Source organism: Triticum aestivum, chromosome 1A (genome assembly GCF_018294505.1).
Source record: "Triticum aestivum cultivar Chinese Spring chromosome 1A, IWGSC CS RefSeq v2.1, whole genome shotgun sequence".
NCBI lineage: Eukaryota > Viridiplantae > Streptophyta > Magnoliopsida > Poales > Poaceae > Triticum > Triticum aestivum.
Genome location: NC_057794.1, coordinates 324,276,919 through 324,285,130, shown reverse-complemented (window position 1 = coordinate 324,285,130; position 8,212 = coordinate 324,276,919).

Sequence of the window (8,212 nt, the reverse complement as noted above, 5' to 3'; positions counted from 1 at the left end):
CGAACAATAAGGCCGCCCGTATTAAACAGCGGCTCGGGGCCATTAATGGAGAGGAAGGCAGGCGGCCATGGAAGTGAAAGGGCTCGCTTCCCAGTGAGCCTACGCAGCGTACAACTCGCACGCTTCCTATTGAGCATGTGCATTGGAGGATAGTTTCCATGCCTCTCGGTCAGCCTGCGCACCGGACTCTGCTCGCACGCGTCCTGTTCAGTTAAGGTCAAGCAGCTGTCCTCGTGACACCTCCTAAAGCCATTAAAACAAAGACACATGGCATCACATGAATGGTTAACAGAACGCACATGATTTGAATTATACAACCGTTTGACATATTAAAGTGGAAGCTATTTTTTTCAAAATGCCTTTGTTGGCTGTTATTCGAGTGCGCCTTCTCTCATAATGGACACGAAAAATACCATAGCATGTCAAGTGCCAATCCATGATAGCATGCCAAGTTTCATGAATTTGAGCCGATTTTTAGATTTACTAGAATTTAAAAACAAAGCTTGCAGCCAAGGACACAGATTTGATTTTTCAACCAATTTATATGCACCGGAGCATGTGCATGTAGTTCAAATTTGAGTTATGCACATAAATGCATTGAAAACTCAATTAATGCATAAAAATGTCCAAACGAACCCTGAAAAATTACAAAAATTGACACAACACTCCTGTTGTTCTATGTTGACATGAGAAAAAATTGAAAGCAAAAAGAGGCAATGGATATCGTTTCGTCCCCAAACATGGGACGTTCCCTATCGAAACCATAATGCTTGTTGTGAGAAGCTTTGGTCTGTGAGAAGCATATACCCAAACCTGCCCCAAATGGGACAAATTTTTTACCACGTCGTGTTGATGCCGCTCCATGATAGCATGCCAAGTTTCAGGAATTTCAGACGAGTTTTGGATTTACTAGAATTTAAAAACCATGCATCTCAACATTTTGGCGGCAATCAATGGTGCCCTGGTGTTTGAAATTCATTCCCATTTCTTGAATGTGACCTAAGCATGCACCCAAGGACACTGATTTGATTTTTCAACCAATTTATATGCACTGGAGCATGTGCATGTAGTTCAAATTTGAATTATGCACATAAATGCATTGAAAACTCAGTTAATGCATAAAAATGTCCAAACGAACCCCGAAAAATCACAAAAAATGACACAACACTCCTGTTGTTCTATGTTGACATGACAAAAAAAATTCAAAGCAATAAGAAGCAATGGATATCGCTTCGTCCCCAAAGGTGGGACGTTCCCTATCGAAACCATCACACATGTTGTGAGAAGCTCTGGTCTGTGAGAAGCTTATACCCAAACCTGCCCCAAATGGGACAATTTTTTTACCACGACATGTTGATGCTGCTCCATGATAGCATTCCAAGTTTCATGAATTTCAAACGCGTTTTGGATTTACTAGAATTTAAAAACTAGGCATCTCAACGTTTTGCCGGCAATCAACGGTGCCCTGGTGTTTGAAATTCATTCCCATCTGTTGCATGGGACCTAAGCATGGACCCAAGGACATAGATTTGATTTTCAACCAATTTATATGCACCGGAGCATGTGCATGTAGTTCAAATTTGAATTATGCACATAAATGCATTGAAAACTTAGTTAATGCATAAATGTCCAAACGAACCTGAAAAATCACAAAAATTGACACAACACTCATGTTGTTCTATGTTGACACGAGTAAAAAATTTGAAAGCAATACGAGGCAATGGATATCGTTTCGTCCCCAAAGGTGGGACGTTCCCTATCGAAACCACCATGTTTGTTGTGAGAAGCTCTGGTCTGTGAGAAGCTTATACCCAAACCTGCCCCAAATGGGACAAATTTTTTTACCACGGCATGTTGATGCCGCTCCATGATAGCATGCCAAGTTTCATGAATTTCAGATGAGTTTTGGATTTACTAGAATTTGCAAACCAGGCATCTCAATGTTTTGCCGGCAATCAACGGTGCCCTGGTGTTTGAATTTCATTCCCATCTCTTGCATGGGACCTAAGAATGCACCCAAGGACACATATTTGATTTTTAAACCAATTTATATGCACTGGAGCATGTGCATGTAGTTCAAATTTGAATTATGCACATAAATGCATTGAAAACTCAGTTAATGCATAAAAATGTCCAAACGAACCCTGAAAAATCACAAAAATTGACACAACAGTCCTGTTGTTCTATGTTGACATGAGAAAAAAATTTGAAAGCAATAAGAGGCAATGGATATCGTTTCGTCCCCAAACGTGGGGTGTTCCCTATCGAAACCATAATGCTTGTTGTGAGAAGCTTTGGTCTATGAGAAGCATATACCCAAACCTGCCCCAAATGGGACAAATTTTTTACCACGGCATGTTGATGCCGCTCCATGATAGCATGCCAAGTTTCAGGAATTTCAGATGAGTTTTGGATTTACTAGAATTTAAAAACCATGCATCTCAACATTTTGGCGGCAATCAATGGTGCCCTGGTATTTGAAATTCATTCCCATTTCTTGTATGGGACCTAAGCATGCACCCAAGGACACAGATTTGATTTTTCAACCAATTTATATGCTCTGGAGCATGTGCATGTAGTTCAAATTTGAATTATGCACATAAATGCATTAAAAACTCAGTTAATGCATAAAATGTCCAAATGAACCCCGAAAAATCACAAAATTGACACAACACTCCTGTTGTTCTATGTTGACACGACAAAAAAATTTCAAAGCAATTAGAAGCAATGGATATCGCTTCGTCCCCAAAGGTGGGACGTTCCCTATCAAAACCATCACACATCTTGTGAGAAGCTCTGGTCTGTGAGAAGCTTATACCCAAACCTGCCCCAAATGGGACAATTTTTTTACCATGTCGTGTTGATGCCGCTCCATGATAGCATGCCAAGTTTTAGGAATTTTAGACGAGTTTTGGATTTACTATAATTTAAAAACCATGAATCTCAACATTTTGGCGCAATCAATGGTGCCCTGGTTTTTGAAATTCATTCCCATTTCTTGCATGGGACCTAAGCATGCACCCAAGGACACATATTTGATTTTTCAAACAATTTATATGCACTAGAGCATGTGCATGTAGTTCAAATTTGAATTATGCACATAAATGCATTGAAAACTCAGTTGATGCATAAAAATGTGCAAATGAACCCCGAAAAATCACAAAAAATCACACGACACTCCTGTTGTTCTATGTTGACATGAGAAAAAAATTGAAAGCAATAAGAGGCAATGGATATCGTTTCGTCCACAAAGGTGGGACATTCCCTCATGAAAATCATCATCCTTGTTGTGAGAAGCTCCGGTTTGTGAGAAGCATATACCCAAACCTGCCCCAAATGGGACAAATTTTGTACCACGGCATGTTGATGCCGCTCCATGATAGCATGCCAAGTTTCATGAATTTCAGACGAGCTTTGGATTTACTAGAATTTAAAAACCATGCATCTCAATGTTTTGCCGGCAATCAACGGTGCTCCGGTGTTTGAAATTCATTCCCACTTCTTGCATGGGACCTAAGCATGCACCCAAGGACACATATTTGATTTTTCAACCAATTTATATGCATTGGAGCATGTGCATGTAGTTCAAATTTGAATTATGCATATAAATGCATTGAAAACTCAGTTAATGCATAAAAATGTCCAAACGAACCCCAAAAAATCACAAAAAATTACACAACACTCCTGTTGTTCTACATTGACACGAGAAAAAAATTTGAAAGCAATAAGAGGCAATGGATATCGTTTCATCCACAAAGGTGGGACGTTCCCTACCGAAAACCTTCATGCTTGTTGTGAGAAGCATATACCCAAACCTGCCCCAAATGGGACAAAATTTGTACGACGGCATGTTGATGCCGCTCCATGATAGCATGCCAAGTTTCATGAATTTCAAACGAGTTTTGGATTTACTAGAATTTAAAAACCATGCATCTCAATGTTTTGCCGGTAATCAACGGTGCCCCAGTGTTTGAAATTCATGCCCATTTCTTGCATGGGACCTAAGCATGCACCCAAGGACACATATTTGATTTTTCAACCAATTTATATGCATTGGAGCATGTGCATGTAGTTCAAATTTGAATTATGCACATAAAATGCACTGAAAACTCAGTTAATGCATAAAAATGTCCAAACGAACCCCGAAAAATCACAAAAAAATCACACAACACTCCGGTTGTTCTATGTTGACACGAGAAAGAAATTTCAAAGCAATAATAGGCAATGGATATTGTTTCGTCCCCAAAGGTGGGACGTTCCCTACCGAAAACCATCATGCTTGTTGTGAGAAGCTCCGGTTTGTGAGAAGCATATACCCAAACCTATCCCAAATGGGACGAAATTTGTACCACGGCATGTTGATGCCGCTCCATGATACCATGCTAACTTTCATGAATTTTAGACGAGTTTTGGATTTACTAGAATTTAAAAACTAGGCATCTCAATGTTTTCCCGGCAATCAACGGTGCACTGGTGTTTGAAATTCATTCCCTTTTCTTGCATGGGACCTAAGCATACACCCAAGGACACAACTTTGATTTCAACCAATTTATATGCACTGGAGCATGTGCATGTAGTTCAAATTTGAATTGTTCACCTGAAATGGCTAGAAAACCAATTTAATGTATAAAATGTTCAAACGAACCCTGAATAATTCCAATTCTTGTACGACACACATATAGTTGCATGTTCACTCCAGATAAAAAGTCTAGCAATTCAAACACTGTCCATTGCCGCTGTGACCCCATTATGTAATTCAAATCAAGATGAAAAATCAAGTAGATCGCACATAGTTTATTATCAGCAACTGTGTGAGATGTAGTACAAAATATCTTGGAGCACCGCCGGTGTATAGTACGCATATGGCTTACGTGAGAAGGTGCGTCGGCTACAGTCCACAGCCAGCATCTCAAGCACACTAGATTGCTCCCCAAATATCATTTCACTGTTCAATCGTCGCTGGTGAAAGATGGGCACGTGGACCCGCGTCGTGAGGGCAACTTCGGTGGCCCACTCCGGCGAGAGCGCGGTCGCAGCCGCCATGCACGTGCTAACAAGGTGCATGAGCGCGGCCACAATTTGCGACCGGGCGGCATAGGCAGCCCAAACGGCCGTTGTTGCTTCTCAGGTGGCGGCAGCAACATCTGCCTCGGGGATAGCAACTGGCAAGAGCGGCACAACAGCTGTCCATTCCGCAGTGGCGGCCTTAGCCCTGATGGAGGCCGCCCACGACCATGTCGAGGCCACCCACGCCCAGCTCCTGGCTGTCACTCACAAATCGAACGAAGCTTCTCTGACAATGGTCGGCAACCCACGGCCGAAGAGCTAGCAATCGCCGAGAGCGTTCGAGCAGCCACCCGTTCCTCCACCGCATACCTTGTGATGAAGGAGCCCGTCCAAGCCCAGATCGTGTCCGCCCACGCCCAGCTCGTGGCAGCCTTTTCCAAAGAGATGGCGGACGCGGATGGCGAGATGCTTGCCGAGTATGGTGATACGTCTCCAACGTATCTACTTTTCCAAACACTTTTGCCCTTGTTTTGGACTCTAACTTGCATGATTTGAATGGAACTAACCTGGATTGACGCTGTTTTCAGCAGAATTACCATGGTGTTATTTATGTGCAGGAGCAAACGTTCTCAGAATGACCTGAAACTTCACGGAGACACTTTTTAGAAAATAAGAAAAATACCTACCAAAGATGAAGGCCAGGGGGGCCACCACCTTGCCACGAGGGTGGGGGCGCGCCTGCCCCCTAGGGCGCACCCCCCTACCTCGTGGGCCCCCTATTGCCTCTCCGACTCCAACTCCACCTCCATATATTGAGTTTCGGGGAGAAAGAATCAGAGAGAAGAAATCATCGCGTTTTACGATACGGAGCCGCCGCCAAGCCCTAAAACCTCTCGGGAGGGCTGATCTGGAGTCCGTTCGGGGCTCCAGAGAGGGGAATCCGTCGCCATCGTCATCATCAACCATCCTCCATCACCAATTTCATGATGCTCACCGCCGTGCATGAGTAATTCCATCGTAGGCTTGCTGGGCGGTGATGGGTTGGATGGGATCTATCATGTAATCGAGTTAGTTTTGTTAGGGTTTGATCCCTAGTGTCCACTATGTTCTGAGATTGATGTTGCTATGACTTTGCTATGCTTAATGCTTGTCACTAGGGCCCGAGTGCCATGATTTCAGATCTGAACCTGTTATGTTTTCATCAATATATGAGTGTTCTTGATCCTATCTTGCATGTCTATAGTCACCTATTATGTGTTATGATCCGTTAAACCCGAAATGACAATAATCGGGATACTTACCAGTGATGACCCTAGTTTGAGGAGTTCATGTATTCACTATGTGTTAATGCTTTGTTCCGGTTCTCTATTAAAAGGAGGCCTTAATATCCCTTAGTTTCCGTAAGGACCCCGCTGCCACGGGAGGGTAGGACAAAAGATGTCATGCAAGTTCTTTTCCATAAGCACATATGACTATATTTGGAATACATACCTACAATATATCAATGAACTGGAGCTAGTTCTGTGTCACCCTAGGTTATGACTGTTACATGATGAACCGCATCCGGCATAATTCTCCATCACCGATCCATTGCCTACGAGCTTTCCATATATTGTTCTCCGCTTATTTACTTTTCCGTTGCTATTGCTATCATCACTACAAAATACCAAAAACATTGCTTTTATTACTGTTACCTTTTGCTACCGTTATCACTACTATCATATTACTTTGCTACTAAACACTTTGCTGCAGATATTAAGTTTCCAAGTGTGGTTAAATTGACAACTCAGCTGCTAATACTTGAGAATATTCTTTGGCTCCCCTTGTGTCGAATCAATAAATTTGGGTTGAATACTCTACCCTCGAAAACTATTGTGATCCCCTATACTTGTGGGTTATCATATGGTGCGATGGATGCCATGGAGCCCCTTCCCCAGGAGACCGTCGGGCACGAGCTGGACATGGAGGCGGCGGTGGAGATCGACGAGAACCAGCCATAGTAGTACTCTATGTTTTGTTTAATTAAGAGCGCCGGTCTTTAATTTGTTAGAGTAATGTTTAGGTCAGCTAGCTCTGTTTAATTGTTGAACTTGCTCGATTAAGAAGTGTGGGTGTGTTGTAGTCTCCTTTTTGTACGCAAATTATGCAATGACGTGGATGACCACTGTAACCATGGAAATTTGAACCAAAACTTTTGACATTCAAACTCATCACACACGGGTTAAGCTATCTGAATCGTTTGTGATGTCCACATATCGTACACAGTTCTGAATAAGGGACCGCGTGTGATGACACTTTGCGCGCCAGTTTTTTGGCTGAAGCGATTCCAAATTTTCGACTTCGACAGAAATATCTACCTCCCCGCCCCCTTCCCCTTTCTACAAGCCACATTTCCCCTCTTTCTGCCTTCCTTTCCAAGTTGAAACCTTCACTCCTTGCTTGCAGCGCCGCCGCCTCCTCAAGGGCGAAGGACGGCGGTGGTTGGAACCCTAGCTGTTGTGGGTGCGTCTCTCGCTTAGGATGAAGGCGAAAACGATGGGATAATAGGAAAACGCTTCGTGCACAAGAGGTGGAGGTGTGGGAACGGGGAGGTTAGCATTAAAGTGGGGAAAGAGGGAAACAACACATCATATTTTTTCCTCGGGTAAAACAACACATCTTGTTATATCGCTGCCAGGCATACGTTGGTATAGGGGGGTTCTTGTTGTAGTGCGACCCTCCTTCACGCTGCTCTGCCTCCTCTATCCAGGCAGGTAATCCACACCCGACCCCATCCCCCTCCTCCTTCCACATCCCACATGCCCTGACCGCCGGCGCGAGCGCGACACCTGCCACCGAAATTACCGACCCCCCACCAAATAAGCGCCAGCCTAAGCCATGGTGCATGCAGTATAGCCAGGACCTCAAGGAGCATTTGGTAGCGGAGAAGCAAATCGCGGCCGCACACACAGATGAGGTCACGATGGCTGCCATTCGTGCCGACCCCCAGATCTTGGAGGAGCACCTTTTCAATTGCTAGCTACGCCGGTTAAGCATGCTCAGTTTACCTGTTGCGTGGGCTGCTCCTGCCTTTCCTTTACAAAATCTAGTGAATTGTGCTATCGAATTTCACCATGCAATCTGTTGCTCTAGTGTATATGTTTTATATGTCGTGCAGTGTGGTGCTCACTTATTAAATGTTTTGTTAATTAGTTGTCGTCTTTAG